The sequence below is a fragment of the Molossus molossus genome, unplaced genomic scaffold, assembly GCF_014108415.1.
Source record: "Molossus molossus isolate mMolMol1 unplaced genomic scaffold, mMolMol1.p scaffold_m16_p_1, whole genome shotgun sequence".
In the NCBI taxonomy this organism is placed as follows: domain Eukaryota; kingdom Metazoa; phylum Chordata; class Mammalia; order Chiroptera; family Molossidae; genus Molossus; species Molossus molossus.
The window spans coordinates 235,343,365-235,361,488 of record NW_023425344.1 but is presented as its reverse complement, the minus strand read 5'-3'; positions in this window follow the sequence as shown (position 1 = coordinate 235,361,488).

Here is an 18,124-nt window from a genome sequence, read left to right as displayed (position 1 = left end):
CTTTTGTGCAAATGTCCATCAGCTGACATCTGTCAAAGCAAACTCCTGGGATGGCCTCTGAACATATCCACTTGCCAGCAGCAAACATTTAGTGAGCTTCATTCTCTGAGGAACAGTGTTGGTTTGTTTTGCAGTGTGAGCATTTCAAATACCCTCTTTTCCCCAAAATTCCCAATGACTACAAAAACACTGCATAGCTTTGTAATTCAGTAAAAGGAACAGACTTTTATGCATATGGACACCAGTCCTTGGACTAATTGAGAGGCTACAGAAGCTCACGAGAGAAGATTCATGTAACACAGCTTGTTTAATTGAAGCCGAGATAAAGACATTAAGGCATAAAGAATATTACTTCCATCCAACACATAAACTTAAATGGTCTCCAACCTGCCATGTTCTCCATTTAAAGCATCTTGTGGGTTCATATTTCTATTGGTTGACCTGATTTTCATTTCAGTTTCTATAAGTTTTATGAGGTCTCATGGAACATGTAACTACAAAATTCAGCTGTATTCTATAATTTTGAGTTTACTCTTTAGAATAGTCAGGAGAAAGAAATTCTGATGTTTTAGCCTTAAGGCATGACATATCTATTTTTTCCTATAACACCTTTCTTTACAATTACTGATCTACATAATATCTATTTTTTAGATAATCTGTGGCTAATTTAAATTTCCAGTGTTGAGCAGAGTAGGCACATCCAACTTCACTTCTCTTCCCTTTTCTAATATCATGCTCTGATCTCAGGACAGAGATTTAGAAACAAACACACAGGGTATCATGGTAGCGATAACCTAAACTCAAAGTTTGCAGTGGTGATATTAAATTGAATAAGGTATTCTAAAATTAAACTTTGAAAAATATATGTAAATATATGCAATTCATTGAAATCTATGTCATTTTATGACTCAGGACAATAACTTTTTAATTCCTTTTTTAGTTCACAAAATTACTGAATTTTCTAAACCATTTTAGACTTGGCATGTTCTAAGTATCTTATCCAAACTCTTCATTTAGTATATACATAAATTAAGCTCAAGATTAGTGAAGTGATTACCATTGTGCAAGGTTATATATTGGAATATTCAAAGTTGCTAAGTATATTATAAGAGAGCACCATGATACTGAGGTGTTAATGGCATTATTATTATCTAGACCTAGATAATAGGGCTAAAAATCCAGTTCCTTTGCATTTCTTCATTCTGTGTCATATTCTTTTTTAATTCAAGTTCATAAGTGCAGATGCATATCAAAATCAGCCCCGGGGAGCTTTTCAAAATACACAGGACTTCTGGTTCATCTGCTGCTTTAGGTTATTTACACTTCTCCTCATATTAGTGTGCCCAACAGGGGACTTCCATTTAGAAAACCATTCAGATTCCCTTCACTGAAACACATTGACTATCATACTAATACTCACCATTGATGCAGGCAGGATCTCCTTTTTGCTTGATACTGCACTAAACACTTTGCAAACATACACTGTAACCATTACGACTCTTCTTGCTTGGTGTGTTAGGTTAAAAAATAGAGTACATAAATTGCAGATAGATGGATAAACATTCCTTCTTTACAGGTGATAAAACTGAAGATACCACTTCGTAGGAACAAAAACCCTCTCTTAATCTTCAAGCCATTTTCTCATTGCTCCAACATACTTTACACAAGTTGCATTATTCTAGTGTTGTAACTACTGGGTCAATCTAATTCTTCTTAATGATTTTTTAAAATTTTGTTAATGTTCAGTTCTTCTTTGCTTTCTTTTTTTTTATTTTTTCCTACACATGTGATGCAGGTGTGTCTATTGGTTGGTGTAGTGTATAGGAGGTCATGAGTTCAATTTCATAGTCAGTTAGCAATACTTGGATCCTTGACTTCAGCAGCTGTTAACCACACGAGGGGTGGAATGAGTGAGGTTAACCTCGTACCAGCCTTGCAGTTCCCCTGGGCTCCCAGGACAACAGCCAACTGCTTGCTTTTCTGATGCTGACCTACACATGTGCTTTCTTATAGAAGTCCATGTGCGGCAATGATTTTAAGCAACAAAATATTGAAAGGCCAAGATCTCAATTCTCACTTTGCCTTTTTGGGAATTGAAATGAGCCAAGGGACACATCTTTTGCTGTCCTTTGTGTGAACTCTCTGGGTCACATTCCCTACAGTGGCCTGGCTTAAATCTGGTAACTCAGGCATTTTTACCCAGTGGATATTCATTTTAGCTATGATATGTCTTAAAACTTTATGAAAAAGCTTTGGACAATGTTGTCAATCAGCAAATAAGAAAGCTGTGGTGAGCTAGAGAGTGATAAAAGTGTTTCCTGGTAGCAACAAATGCCTTCTTTTTTTTTATCCTGACCTGAAATTACTCTGGACATCTCAAGCGATGGGCCCATAATTCCTCTGAGAGAAAGCCATCATATATCCATCCCAAAGCCATCATTCATACTCTGTGAACAAACTTGCAGGTTGCTTTTGTAACAAAACCTTGTTCTTAACATGATCCTGTCTGTTTCAAGAGTCCCAATATCAAAAAGCAGGTTTACTCTGCAGTTTGCACATCAGCGTTATAAGGCTTGAACCCCAAAGGACAACAGTCATCCATTAAGAAACATTGCTCATATAACAAAACTAACAAATAAAAACAGTATTATGACTCCTATTCACTGACTGTGTCATGACTGGTTCAGAAAACCAAACCACAAAATACAAAGTCAAGCTTTGTCTTTTTCTAACTACTGACGCATGGGATCACGTCTTCTGTTAGATTCTGATGATGTTCCACCTTCACTGCGTGAAGAATCACCTCTATGACCTACCCCCAAGCGAAGTATTTCAGCACAGATCTCATCTAATAATAAAAGGAAAGACAGGCTATGGACTGAGAATAAGGAAGAGAAAGAGTAACAATGAGTATTCCCTTTCAGACCCGTGGTAAAGCTAAATAAACTTGGCAAAGTAGGTCAAAGTTATAAAGTGTATCTGATCAAATGAATTTCATAGTATTTCAATAATTAATCTGAATATCAGAACCACAAGGTTTAAAAATGCTATATATTTCTCAATAATTTAACAGTTCACAACACACTTAAATGTGCATTAGCCCATTTATGTTTTTCACTCTTCTTTTTAAAAATTAATTGATTAAATCATTAATTTTTTTAAATTGTTGACTGTATTAAAGATATCCCACAGCCCCTACCCCAACTCAGGCCTTCACCACACTATTGTCTGCATCCATGGCTATGCATATGTGCATATAAGTTCTTTGGTTAGTCTCTTCCGGTCGGTCCCCCATCCCCTTCCCCTCTGAGATCTGTCAGTCTGTTCCATTTGTTTTAAACCTCAGAACCACTTAAATGAGTAAGGGCTAATTGTACAAATATAAGTCCAGTGACAAATTCCCCTCCCATAGACCTACTTTTAACTCACTAAGAAGCCACTCATTGCATTTCTTGTATAAATACAAAGTCCATCTTCCAATTTTCTGAAAATTTCAAGCCACATATTGTTCTGTGATGGCATTTGAATATGGACCCTTGGCATGTATACACTATTTTGGGAGTTTCACCTTAAGAATTCATATCTTGGTTTAGGTTTTTCCAGAAGCAGATGAGAAGACAATAACTTAAATGCCAATAATGTATACAGACGTTGATCCAAGAGATCACTGGTGGAGGAGTGCAAAATAAGCAGAGGAGAAAAAATCCAATAAAGCTTATGTAGTCAAACCAGTTATCCAACTGGAGCATAGTTCTGAGGGACTAAGGAACCCTTGGAGACATTTTAGAATACACCTGAAGAGTTGTCATTCCAGCCCAGTAGGCTAAGGTATTTATTCAAGATCCTGGGCTACTTCCAAGGGCTCAGGTATTAACACTCCAGCACTTTTTTTTTTTTTTTTTTGTCAGAAATAACTTTTGTAATTATTGCTTTTGAGGAAGGTTTTTCTTTATAATTTCCCCTATTTTATTTTATTTTATTTTATGAATTTTTATTTATTTTTTTGTTACAGATATTTTACCTTTATACCCCATTGGCACCCCCCACCCCCCCCCTCCACCCTGTCCCCGGCTTAGTTGTCCATGTCCATTGGTCATGCACACATGCATATAAGTTCTGTGGTTTATCTCTTCCCACCCCCCCACCCCCATCCCCTCTTCTGAGGGATGTCAGTCTGTGCCCTACTTCCATGTGTCTGGGTCTACCGTATTCCTCAGACTGTTATGTTCATTATATTCCGTATATAAGTGAGATCATGTGGTATTTGTCTTTTTCTGCTTGGCTTCTTTCACTTATGATAATACTTTCCAGGTCCCTCCATGTCGTCTCAAAGGATAAGAGATCTTTCTTTCTTACCGCTGCATAGTACTCCATTGTGTATATGTACCACAGCTTTTTTATCCATTCGTCTACTTGTGGACACTTGGGCTGTTTCCAGATCTTAGCTATTGTAAATAGTGCTGCTATGAACATGGGGGTACATATATTCTTCCTGATTGGTGTTTCAGGCTTCTTAGGGTATATTCCCAGCAGTGGGATCACTGGGTCAAATGGAAGTTCAATTTTTAATTTTTTGAGGTAGTACTTACCTGGCAGGGGAGATACCATGATCACTCCAGCACTTTTAATCTGCCATACTCACGGGTTGACAGTGTTCCTGAAGCCAATAAAAGTTTTCCTGGCAGAGGTTACAAGTATTGGCAATGTGCTTGTAGAAATAAATGTATGGATGATGCTATGAATACTTTCTCATTTTCTCCTGGGTTCTAATGAGGTAGGGTCAGTGTCAAAGATTTCTTTTTTTTTTTTTTTTTAACTCATTAAAAAAAAATAGATTGATATCTAAACACAGCATATCCTCACACGAGTTAAAAAAGCAACCTTTCAACATTGAAACCTGTGTGAGCTTAAAAGATTTAAATAAAAATGTGGGATTCATGAGCCTGGTCATATGATTGTAGGTGTGGCATCTTGTGACCTCTTTTTACCTCTCCTCTCTCCTCGTTCCAGTCCTTTCTGTTGTTGTTGTTGATGATGATTTGACCCAATATCTCTCTGAAGAAAATTATTTTTTTTCTTCTTACTCATAATAACAGATTTAATGGTCATCACTCTTTCCATTACTTTATTTGTGTGTATCCCATGGAAGTTTGTTTCCTTCCCCCAAATTTTTATTTCAAACAAATGCTGTGCTCTTCCCAAGAAGAATATTGGTCAATAATATATATTTTTTAATTCATCACAGTAGTTTGGCAGATAAGGAAACTGAGGCAGAGGTGTTCCTATTAACTTGTCAGCTATTACAAAGCTCGGAAATATCAGAGACTGGTCTTCTGCTTCCAGAACCTGAAAGTCTTCCTCTTATGAGGCTGCTTCTCTTCATGTGTTAAACAATATCAATACTTGTTGAACAGAACTCAGTCAATGTAAATTAGAGTTACTTTATTTTCTATTGCCTTACCTTGTCATATAGGTAGCTAGATGAGCAGAATGATGGAGAGTAGCTCCTAGTCAGATAAATAAAAGCCTAAAATTTACCTGTACTTAGCTCCCAATGATTCACGTATGAATTGTATGTCCATATCTTTTGATGTTGTGGGTCAGTCTTGATTGAGCGTTTTGGTGGTTATTTTCTTCTCTACCTTCTTCCAATTAAATTTTGAAATGAATTATGATGAAGGTCAAGAAGCATGGTTTTAAAAGGAAATAATAATGTTTTCCAGTGCCCAAGTGAAAACCATTTTAATTTATGTTTAAAATGTTACAGAAAGTTTATTTTAGTTATCTAAGCAATTTTGAACTCTCATTTCTAGGCCATGGTAGTCAAATTATGAACTAGAATTTTTGTATGTGAAAATTGTACGATTTTAGCCTTTATTATGACATACTTACTTTTGATGTTTTGGGTGGAGAATATAAAATAATGTACTTTCTTTCTTGTGAAAGATTAAAATAATTGTGATGGTAGGAGAATGTCTCTGTTATTGTGCTGTAGTGACCTTGCAAACATGCACATAGACCACCCAGGTAAAGGCTTGAAGGACAATTTATCTGAGTCTCAGATGAAGTTCTTGTAATCCTTTAACAACTCAAAGGCACAGGAGGCCTGTGAAGAGCTACTAGGAGGCTGTCACCAGCATGCGTTCCTATTTCCCCTGGGAGGTGCCAATGGATACTTTCTCATTGCTCCCTGGTTTCTGATGAGTATGGGACTTTCTGCCCCACCTCCCTCAGAGCTGAGCTGCAGGATATATCACCACTTGGCTGCAGTGTAGGTCTGGCTTTCCAATGTATAAATACATTCCACATCTCTCATTGCAGTATCTGATGTCACCCTTTTTGGTAGGTGTAACAAAGGCTGGGAGGGTGGCCCCTCTGTCTATTCTCCCTTTTATTGTATGTAATAAACTACCTGAATCTAAGAGTGGCTTGTTGTATCTTTGCTGGCCTTGGTATTGACCTCGTCTTCTGTGCTTGATGTGATAACCTCTTGTCGGTTAGGTAGAGTCTACCATTGACATCCAAGACCCTTGCAAAGAAGCAGTGATTTATTTTCAGTTACTGCCATTTCATAATATTCTAGAAAATATAAAAATTTTAACATATTTCTGTATTGGGAGACGACTTGATTTAGTTTATTTAAGAATTTGTTAATGTTTTTTAAATTGATTTTTTTTTCTTTTAGAGAGACGGGAAAGGAGAGGGAGAGAGAGAAAGAAACATCAATGAACGAGAAAAGCATCAGCATCTATCAGCTGCCTCCTCTACTGGGGGTCAAGCCCGCAACTGGAGTATGTGCCCTGACTGGAAATCAAACCAATGACCTCTCAATGCATAGGTATACACTCAACCACTGAGCAACACGTCAGGCTTATGAATTTATTTAAATTCCTAAACTTCACAAATATTTGCATGATTCTTTCCCCTCAGGAAATTCCTCTTAAAATAGAATAATAGTATTTACTTGAGGGAGCTCTCATATTGAAAGATTGCTAAATGGAGCCCAAACACTGAATGGATATGTACAGTGATCTTTTGTAGGTGAGAACATTGTGAATCGAAACATTTGCACATGTGTTGCAGGTACCAAATTAAAATCCATCTTCTAAAAATAGCTACACAACTTTAAATTTCCTTTTTATATGTCTAGCTATTTTATCTAACATTAATATTCCATATACATATATAGACTTGCACAATAATGCAAATGTATTTTTACCTTAGTTATTCTTTGAAAACCCCTTTAAAATTCCCTAAATAGCTCCTAAATAATACTGCATTATAATCTGAGAACCACTCCTACTAACCTCTCTGTGAATACACATTGATGTGAGAATATACAATGCAAAGACTTTTAATATGTAATCATCTATTTTGTATCATGTGATCATTGCAATAATTCCGGAAATATAAATTATTGTTCATTTTTTATATAAGTAAATTGAAGCCAAAAGATGTTAGATGTTGTGGACAATGTCCTAAGCTAATAAGTGTATAGGTAAGATCACAATTTCTGACACCAAATGTGTTTTTTTTCCACTCCCATCCATGCAACATCCATGCTCAATTGTTAAGCAATGGACTGTTTTAATAGGTAGCCATATAAAAATGAGGGTGAAGTTGATTTTATTTTGAACTTGCTGCTTAGAAACTATGATGAAGGAAATCTCATAATTAAAAACGTTTAGTTACTGAAATATATTTGGTTTTCCCACAATGAAAAAAATCTGAGGAGCTGGATTATATACTATATCAACCAATCAGTGAAGTATGACATTCCACAGCAGATGTGACAATATTGAATGTTTATTAAAATTTATAATAGTATTCTTGCAGCATTTAAACCTCAGATGTTTGATGTTAGACTCTAAATGTTCCATGGTTATAATGCAGTCTTATCAAAAATTTAGAAATAGACTCTATGCAGTAATCTTTGTTCAATATGCAATGCTTCAAGAATCCTAGGGGGTCTGTGGTTTCAAAGCAATGACAGTAAATTAAACAAACAAACAAAAACAGAAAGTAAATTAAAAAACCAAAACAAAAAGTATGTATCTAAATTATTTTACTTAAATATTTGTTGAAACACTACAGTGGTCCGTCCCTGAAATGGACTAGGTGGGTGCTAGAACTTTGGAACTCAAAAAATGAGTGGATCAGATACAAATTGTTTCCAAAAAGCATGCATGTGGCTATTTTCCCAAGAATGACTGTTGTCACTGCCTAAAATATTTCTGATTTTTTTTTTTTTACATTTTCTCAGATTCTAGTGGAGCACATTTATATGAATAGCTGGCATCATGTCTAATTTTTGTCCTTCAAAGTTAAATTTTATTTGGAGACTCTGGCAGAGGTCAGCTACTTGCTGCAAACTATTGATGAGATTATATCATCTCTCCTATCTGAGCAGGTTATAAGGATCATCATTTTTGATCCCATATCTTTAGGAGGGATTCCTGTTGAGTTGTGATATAGGAAGGTAATATTCACTTAGTGGACGGATCATTTGAGTCAAGCCTGGCAATAAATAGGGTGACAGGTTTCACAACCTGCCTGCCTGTAATTTGTGTCTGAGATTTGAATTTGGGAAGTGGTCAAAAATCATCAGGAATAAAGGCTGTGGAATGAGGTGAGCAATCTAGTTCAAGAACATTCACCTGTACAGAAGGCTCAGAAAAAAGTGCTGACGTTTTTAATTGACTTGTCTAGTGAACTAATAGTAGATTTCGGTTTTAAACATACAATATGATTAGAATAAAAATAAGTTATTATTTAACAATAATTATTATTTAACAATATAATGAATAAGTCATTCCCTCATTCATTATATTGAAATCATTTCTTTGAAATAGACCTAGCTTAGAAAAATTTCAGAAAGGTTAAATCAATAGCTCAGAATAAGCAGATAGACTAAGAGTTATTGTCTGTGTAATTATTATGTATCATTGGCTTTTGGTTAACATGCTTTCTTATTTAACTATCTCAGATGCATTGTTGGTTTGTATCATCATAATTATTTGATAATACACTGAGGTCTACTTGACGGTTATACATATAGCCCAGGGCAGCCCTAGTACTGAAATTCATGACTACCTGATTCCATATAATCAATTCTTTTTTTTTTTTTAATCATAATTACTGTTCAAGATGTAATGGCAGCTCATTTACATATATAGATATTCTGGAGAGTTCAGTTTTTGAAAGTTCATCACTTTGTGCATACGCACATAAATAAAGATGACTTGAGAACCCAGCACTAAAAGAAGTGTGTGTGGGGGGGGGCATCTGTAACAAAAATAAATTAATAAAAATTGGAAAAAAAAAAGATTTATCTTCCCATTCTAGCCATTATGTCTTGGTATGGTTTCTGCTATTTCTAAAATGAGGTACATTCTAATGTCAGAAATTGGAACATATATTTAATATACAAATATCCTCAGTCTTATAAGTAGAGACTGAAGTTGAGAAAGGCAAGCATTTCAAAGACTGAATGGTCTCCCTTTAAAATGCAACTTTCCTTTTAGCTCTCAGGTTGTCATCTATTCTCTGACACAAACAGCGATTCCCACATGACATAGTCAAAGCCTACCCTGTACACACTCATTTACAGTGGCTCTATTTAAGTCACACTTCTTAGATTGTTCCCAAGAGCCCTGGTGCAAATGGAGCAGGGCTGTCTGCTTTAGCCACCACACAAAGCCGGGCTGAGTGACAGGCATGCTTAATCTGTTCATTTTACATGTGGGTGGTTCTTTGTCTCCTAATGATGGCCAGGCTTATAAAACCCAGACTGTAAGTCCCTTAACTTGGCTCAGTCTAGGGTTCAGACAACATCTAAGACAAGTTGAAATAACCTAGTGCAAATCTGCCCAGATGCTGAGCTCATGTCTCTTGGAAGATAATCATTTCGGCCAAAGCAATGGTCTTAGATAATGAAGCTAGGGTTCCAGTTACTTTGTCTTGAATTGAAAGTGCCTCACAGTCTGTTCAACTTCACATTATGCTACTTGCATCAAGAATGCTCAGCCCTACGTGACTTTATCATTATTTCTTTACCCCCATGCTTTCTCATATTTGATTCTACATCTCATGAAGCTCCTGTTTAGTATTCTTGCAGCCAGTGTGAGTTTGGTTAGATGGTCCTGAAGATTACTTCTAACATAAGGTGCAAATGTTCCCTGACGCACCTTGCACTAGTCTATATCACCATGACCCCCTTTAGAATGGCCTCCTGGCCGTATACTGGGAGGGTAACGAAGAAGGCATTTGTGGAAAGTTGTCAACTTCAAGTCAGTTCTCTCTCCCCTCTAATGTCTAGAATTTTTGGAAATTTTTTGAGCATTTAATATCCCATAATGCTCTTTATTTATCATAGGACTATTTTTGTATACTTATGTTTGGTCTCTGCAACAGGACTGAATCTCCTTGAGCAGTAAATGCCTTATATGATCTTCATATTTCCACTCTACTTTTTATACTTCTGGTAATTGGGCAAACTTGAGGCCAATTTTATCAAGTTGGTTTTTTCCCCAATCTGTCTCTTAATATCCCCCCATGTCTGTACCTTTCTTCCTCAAAGTATGCACACAGAGGTAGTCTAGGTATATGGAGAAGTGTATAACTTAGTGATTACAAATTCTAGGCTTTGATATTTGAGGTATGTTGTGACTATACCCGTTTGTAGGTTGTGATTTGGGGAAAGAAACTAAGACTTGATTTTATCATAAAGTGTCAATAATGCCTGAGACACATAACTTGGATCATGTTTGCAAAAATGCTGAGCATAATGCCTGGGATATTTTAAAGGGTATCAGATTGGGGAGTAACAGTTAAGTAGTATTTGTGAATGTGTGTATATATATATATATATATATATATATAGAGAGAGAGAGAGAGAGAGAGAGAGTAAGTGGCTTCTAATTTGTCAACATGTGGCAACATGCACATACCAGAATATAAGAAAAGTGGGACAAATTGTAAACGCAGTAACCTTTGTTATGATATGGCATAAATCACTTGATGTTAATAAAAGAAATGCAGACCGTGGTTATTTTTAAATGATCTCATTTTGCCTTACTAACTAGAATAGATAAAATAAGAACTGAAGCATAGGCATCCGTAACATATTGTACAGAGAGTAAAGAATGAAAGAATAAAGAAATTAATCCCTGGCTGAGCCCAGATGCTCAATGCAGGTTTAAGCAGTTACCGCTCTTGAATTTTGACTGCTAGGATGTGAGAAAGAAGCAACTGGAAACTGTTGGGAATCCAAATGTTATTGCAGGAAACCCAGTCACATCTTGGCTCCAGATCATGGACTGTCTGCTGGGTGGAGGCATCATCATCACAGATACACATTTCCCCAGCTCTGTTCTACAACTGTAACCTTGAGGTTCTGATCCCAAATGTTTTCATTACATGACCAAAGAATGTTGTGTTTTGTCTGTGGTAGGATTTAAAATTGGTTTAGTCAATCTATTGGGTTTCTTAAATTTCAAGGCCCCTCACTTTGTTTACACTTTGCACTTCTTGTTTCAGTGATTTGATGTGTCAGCACCTCGGAGAGAAGTATCTTGAGGGATTTCTCTGAGACTCAAGTTGTGAATGTAAAGACAGCCCTTGTGGAGACTTGATGATTACAACCTGAGCCCTGTAATCTGCTTTATGTGGTTTTGTTGATTATTTACGGTAATAATCAATGTACCAGTGACGGGAGAGATATTTCAGGAGAACGTCTTCTTTCTTTTCATATAACAGCCATGGATGACGGTTGCCATTGCGGTTTTCTGAATCAACAATGCAAAAACAGTCTTGGGGAGGTTGCAAACCATGATCACGGGCACACAGCAAACTTGTGGTTGGTTTCAGTCTACTATAAAAATGCTATTTTTCTATGATTTTTGTTCTTATTCTTTCCTAATTAAAATGGGAATTTGGATATAAGTTACTAAGTCATAGTATTTCTTGAAAATGTAATTTTTATTTTTACTGGTGATTTCTTTTAAAACCCCTCTATTAATTAGCATTTTTAAATATGGAAAGGAAGTCTACATTATTACATCTTAATTTGAGGTTCTTGGATTTTCCATGAATGGACTTCAGAATGCCTGAATTATTTGCATTCTGTTTCGTGTGTGTGTATACGCTCATTGTGTGAAGAGAGCATCAGAGTACTTTTTAAATCCTCTGAGAATTTCTAACTATACAAAAACAATGCCCAGCTGGTGTGGCTCAGTGGTTGAGCATAGATCCATGCACCAGGAGGTCACCAGTTCAATTCCCAGTAAGGGCACATGCCCAGGCTGTGGCCCAAGTCCCCAGTGAGGGGCATGTAGGAGGTGGCCAACTGATATTCTCTCTCATCAATGTTTCTATCTCTCTCTCTCTCCCCTCATTCCTCTCTCTAAAATCAATAAAGAAAAAAATTTTAAAAATATAAACAACAACAAAGAAATTGCTAACTTGTTAAATTGAAAATAACTTGGTATTTCTTTTTTTTTTTTTTTTGTACTTGCCCCAGCAGAAATCGAACCCAGGACTCTCTGGTCCACAGGCCGATGCTCTAACTGCTGAGCCAAATTGGCCAAGCTGGTATTTCGTTTTTAATTAAATAAATACCTCTGCTTATGTGACCCAAAGAGCAACAATATAAAGCAAAATAAAATATATTATTTCATTATTTTTGTTCCTTCCTAGAAGAAATATGAGTCCCAACATATCTAGAGAGTTGGCTGTCTTATTAACTATCTTTTGTAGAAGATCATTTAAATATGAGTCACATTTAATTATTTAGTCAACCTGAACATCGATTTAAACCCACTGAGGTCAGCCTAAATTTTAGACAAAGAAACAAAAAAAGATGATTATGAGTTTAGCTGAAAAAATAAAAGTCATGTAATGTATAAGAAGCACATCTAGTTAAAGGTAATATTTCTTATCTCTCTGAGATCTTAAAAGTTGGTAAGTTCCAATTGATTTGTATCATATAATTTTAGTGTAGTAGGAAGAAGTGTTGAGTAAGCAAGGAAATAAAAGCAATGCAATCAAAGAGGTAGCATCAGGTAAAATAACTGAGTCATTAGAGATTAATGTCATGCTAATCCATTATAATTTGGAAGGCTGCTAATTAGGTATTTAGATTCACAATCAGTTGGAAACAGAGCAAGACCTTGATGAAATTTCATCAGCGAACACAGATCATTTTTCATATTATTTCAAAAGAACGAAAGTTAATTTAGTATAATATTTTTTAAAAGGTTGGTGCAAACTTTATGTTGTATGCCAGTGTGTCTTTTCAGGTTGAGGGGGTCACAGTCTTCCTAGCAAAAGAAACAAATTGTGAAATGTCTCCTCTATTTTTTGTTTGTTTGTTTCTTTTTGTTATGTCAGTTACTGAGAGACGATTTGCTAAAATCTTCAACTATGATTGGGATTTGTGAATTTATTTAGTTAGTAAATGTTTAAAAATAATTTTGAAAGATTTTGAATGTGACCTTTTGTACATGAATGTTTATTTACTGAGTACTTTGTATATTTTGTCATATTAATAAATCATGCTACCTTTCCCAAAAACCTTACTTAACTTGCTATATACTACTTATAAAACCATCAACAATAACAAAATATATTTTAAAAGAAATCATGTAATTGGTGTTTTAGGGTTCTTAGGGTATATTACTAGAAGTGGGATCACTGGGACAAATGGCAGTTCAATTTTGAATTTTGAGGTAACACCATATTGTTTTCCATAGCGGCTGCACCAGCAGTGTACTAGAGTCCCCTTTTCTCCACACCCTCACCAACACTTGTTTGATGCTTTGTTGATGGCGGCCATTCTGACAGGTGTGAGGTGATAACCTCCTTGTTGTTTTAATTTGCATCTCTCTGATGATTAGTGATGTTGAGTATTTCTTCATATGTCTCTTAGCCATTTGTATGTCCTGTTTGGAGAGAGGTCTATTTAGGTCCTTTGCCCAATTTTTAATTGGGTTCTTTGTCTTCCTTTTGTTAGCAGAAAAAAACAAATATCACATGATCTCACTTATTTGTGGAATATAATGAACATAACTGTCTGAGGAACGGGGTAGACCCAGAGACGTGGAAGTAGGGTACAGACTGACAACCCTCAGAAGAGGGAGTGGGTGGGGGAGGGAAGAGATAAACAACAGAATTTATATGCATGTACGCATAACCGATGGACATGGACAACAAAGCTGGGGACGGGGTGGGGGGAGGAAAGTGAGGAGGGTGTCAATGGGAAAAAAAGAAAAAACATCTGTAACAAAAATAAATTAATAAAAAATTTTTTAATTAAAAAAAAGAGAAATCATGTACAATTTACTTTTAAGATTTGGCTCTTTTATTTATCAGGGAATGCCAGAACAGCTGTTGCTGTTATCTTTTATCTTGACATATTGATAAAATCAATAACTATTACTGTTCTATGAAAATACACTTAATGTAATATGAAGATTAATCATTAAACTATAAAATGGCAGCTAATAGGTACAAGCTGGAAATTCCATCAATTAAGGGACAGCAAGGTAAAATTTTCATCACATTTAAGATTTATTCAGTACAGAGAGCTTTCAAGAAAATAAGAAAAAAATTGTTTTATGGACTCTTTCTGCATTAGTTTCTACTATTTTCAAGGTTTACTTAAATGTTCCAAAGGACATATTAGTTAATGTGAGTACTCAGGCAAAAATAAAACATGTTTCTTTGTATGACCTAATATCCTATTGCAATACTAATATGGTTCATAAAACACAGAAAAATGAATGAAAATTGCTGGAAAAGGAAAGTGCAAGTGTCTTTTCTTTTTTTTTGCCAATCATCCCAGCCTTATGAAAATCATATTTATTATTTAATACTTTTGAATTTCTAGATAGCATCAGTATATTTGATTTTCAAATAATTTCTGGAATTCAACATCTTCATTATTTCATGTAGGTTACATAAAACCACAGATCATCTATGATAATGGGCAGCTCAAGAGTGTGTAATTGAAATTCATAGATAACATAGAAAAGTCATCAACAGCAAAATAGATTGATTATCATTTTACCTCTCAGTCAATTCCCTATTTATAGGAAGGGATGGACAACAAGGTCAAAGTCCATTTTGGATAAGGTCTACCTTATCAAGGTAGAAGGTGGATAAAAAAGAATGGAAGTATTTTGGATAATTTGCAAATTGAATTACCACAGTTTCTAAATAATTCATTGTTAACCTTAAGAAAATTACTGCCTATACTTTTTCCTATTTTTTATATAATTATTAGCCACTGAACCTAAACTCAGAATTTTAGAGCTCAAAGAGATTTTATTAATTCAGTTCAAAATCTTCCTTAGAAAACAACAACAAAAAATTTAATAACAATAGCCATTGTGCATACAATTTGTTTCTTGCTCTTAAATTTCTCCATGCATTATGTTGTTTCATGTTCTTTCTAATAATTTATCATAACATAATAGTTGTTTCTTTTGTCTCTGTCAGCATGATGGGTAATTTTATGTGTCATCTTGGAGCTTGTGTTTGGGTAAGATAAATGTTTAAATCAGTGAACTTCGGACAAAGCTGATTGCGGTCTGTAATATGGGTGGGCCACATCTAAACAGTCGAAGGCCTGAATAGAACAAAAAGTCAGACCTTCCAGAGCAAGAAGGAATTCATCCTTTCAGCCTTTGGATTATAAATGAAGCATTGCCTCTATTTGGCCTTTAGCCTACAATCCTACAAGTTTGGACTTGTCAATTTCTTCAGTCATGTGAGCCAGTTCTTTATAATAGATGTATTCAATAGATGTACACATCTGTATTGGTCAGAGTTCTCCAGAAAAACATAACCAATAATAAGATTCATTATAAGGTATTAACTTATGTGATCATGGTGGCTGAGAAGTCCTATAATCTGTACTCTGCATGCTGAAGACCCAAGAAAACCAGTGATACTGTATGAAGGTCTAAGAGCTACAGAACTAATGGTCTAGATTTCAGTCTAAGTCTGAAAGCCTGAGAATCACAAGCACTGGGGCAAGAGGAGATTGATGATGCAGCTCACCAGTGAGGTAGAGAGAATAATCCTGCCTTCCACCATCATTTTGTTCTATTCAGGCCTTCAACAGATTGAATGATGCTCACCCACACTGGGGCGTGCACTTTGCTTTATCAGTTCAGTGATTCAGTTAAACCATTGTCTAACATACCCAGAAATAATGTTAACTAGATATCTGCATATCCTGTGATCAGTCAAGTTGACACATAGAACTATCACTTCATCCTATTGGTTCTTTTTCTCTGGAGAACCCTGACTAATAAGAACAGTGCGGTTATGAAACAGAATTTCATAACACTATTAATAAGTAAAGATAAAGTTAATCTCTAATTTAATGTAAGGTTAATTGATTTTCTGTTGTAGATCATGTTTTCATGTCCAGGGGAAAATCTCATTTCAGAACCTGCCCTTTGAATATGGCCTCGATCTTCTCAGATCAAAATTTGGGTAAGAGCCTGGGCCAGTTTGGCTCAGTGGTTAGAGTGTCGACCTGTGGTCCAGAGAGACCCGGGTTTGGTTCCCGTGAGGGGCACGTACCTTGGTTGCAGTTTGTCCCTGGTCCTGGTTGGGTTATGCGGGTGGCACCCACTCAATGTGTCCCTTTCACGTCAATGTTTCTATCTCTCTTTCTCTTCCTCTCTCTCTGTCCCACTCCATCTGAACAAAAAATGAAAAAATGTCCTCAGGTGAGGAGAAAAAAAAAATTGGGTAAGAAAATAGTTTGACTAAGATGATCTATAGGGCTGTGATTCAGAGAATCCAAAGATCTCCTGAAATAGAACTTTGGCAATATTACAATTTTAATATACTTTGTTAACTATTGCATCTTTGGAAGTTGTTTACCTTTGCAAATGTGAACCGCCATTAGCAGTTTTGCTTTCAATGACTCCACTGATACTCAGTTCATATTACACCATAGATGTTGACCATGAGAGCAGGGCTATTCAGGCATGGATAAAGTCAAAACATCTAAGAACAGTGAGGATGTGGTTATTCTGAGCACAAGTTTTGACTACAATATCTGAAGATTAAAATCCTTTTGGAAGCCAATTTTCTTTATAAAAAATAAAAATGAAAATGAAAAAGAGAGAGACAAGAAGAGAAGATGGTTACTATATCTGAAAATTCTCTGGTAGAGCATGTACTCATGTCTGCCTTGCTCCGTGGAAACAGGATTAACAGACTGTGACTATCTCTTATTTTTAATAGTGCACTAAAAGGTTCTATGGGACTTTCCAAAGAATTTGTATATTGATAGTAATAGGAAACCATGTCCTATTGAAGTTTCTCTTTGGTTAGAAAATTGTATGGCTTATTTCCTATGCTTTAATGATATAATGAGAAAAAAAAAAAACTGTCCCTCATGTCCAAAATAAGGTGCCATTTGGTTGAATGTTGCCACTTGACCTGGTGGAGACTGCTAGCAACAGGTACATATGGGCACCCATCCTTCAACACCCACTGCCATCTAGACTAAAAGAACTGAGTCAGCCCTGGGATCAAGGCCATAGTCTTCACAGAACCAATTAAGACTTCCATTTTCAGGAAAAGTCTAGAATCCATAAACATAACATTTACCTTGCATTTTCAAAGATAAAAGGGAAGCAAACACTCTGCTGATATTTTGCCTTTTGGATGTCTGGCAAATTCTTTCTCTGAAAGCAAAACCTGAAGGCAGAGCACAGAAAAGAGAAACATGTTGACACGTTCTGAAACTCAGTACCATTAAAATCTGCCTGTGAAATTTAGCCAGGAAGGAGATCCAAGTGGAGTCTGCTCCACAGACTTTGTACATTTTCCTGTTGATGGATCTGACATCAAATCAGAGCAGGAGATTGTTACAGACGATGAAAAGAGATGTATCCAAAATTCACAGAAGTTCTATGTTGATCATGACAAATGTTAAGAGAGGTAATCAATACACAATTCTACTATTTTTTCTCCCGTTATTCCTTCGGAATGTTCTCTCAGCCGAGGTATTCTTTCTGTTTCCTGCATTAAAGACTCAAAGGCTCACACTTGCTCTGTTCATTCCCTGGTAAAGTCTTAAGTGGACTTTCAATTGCAA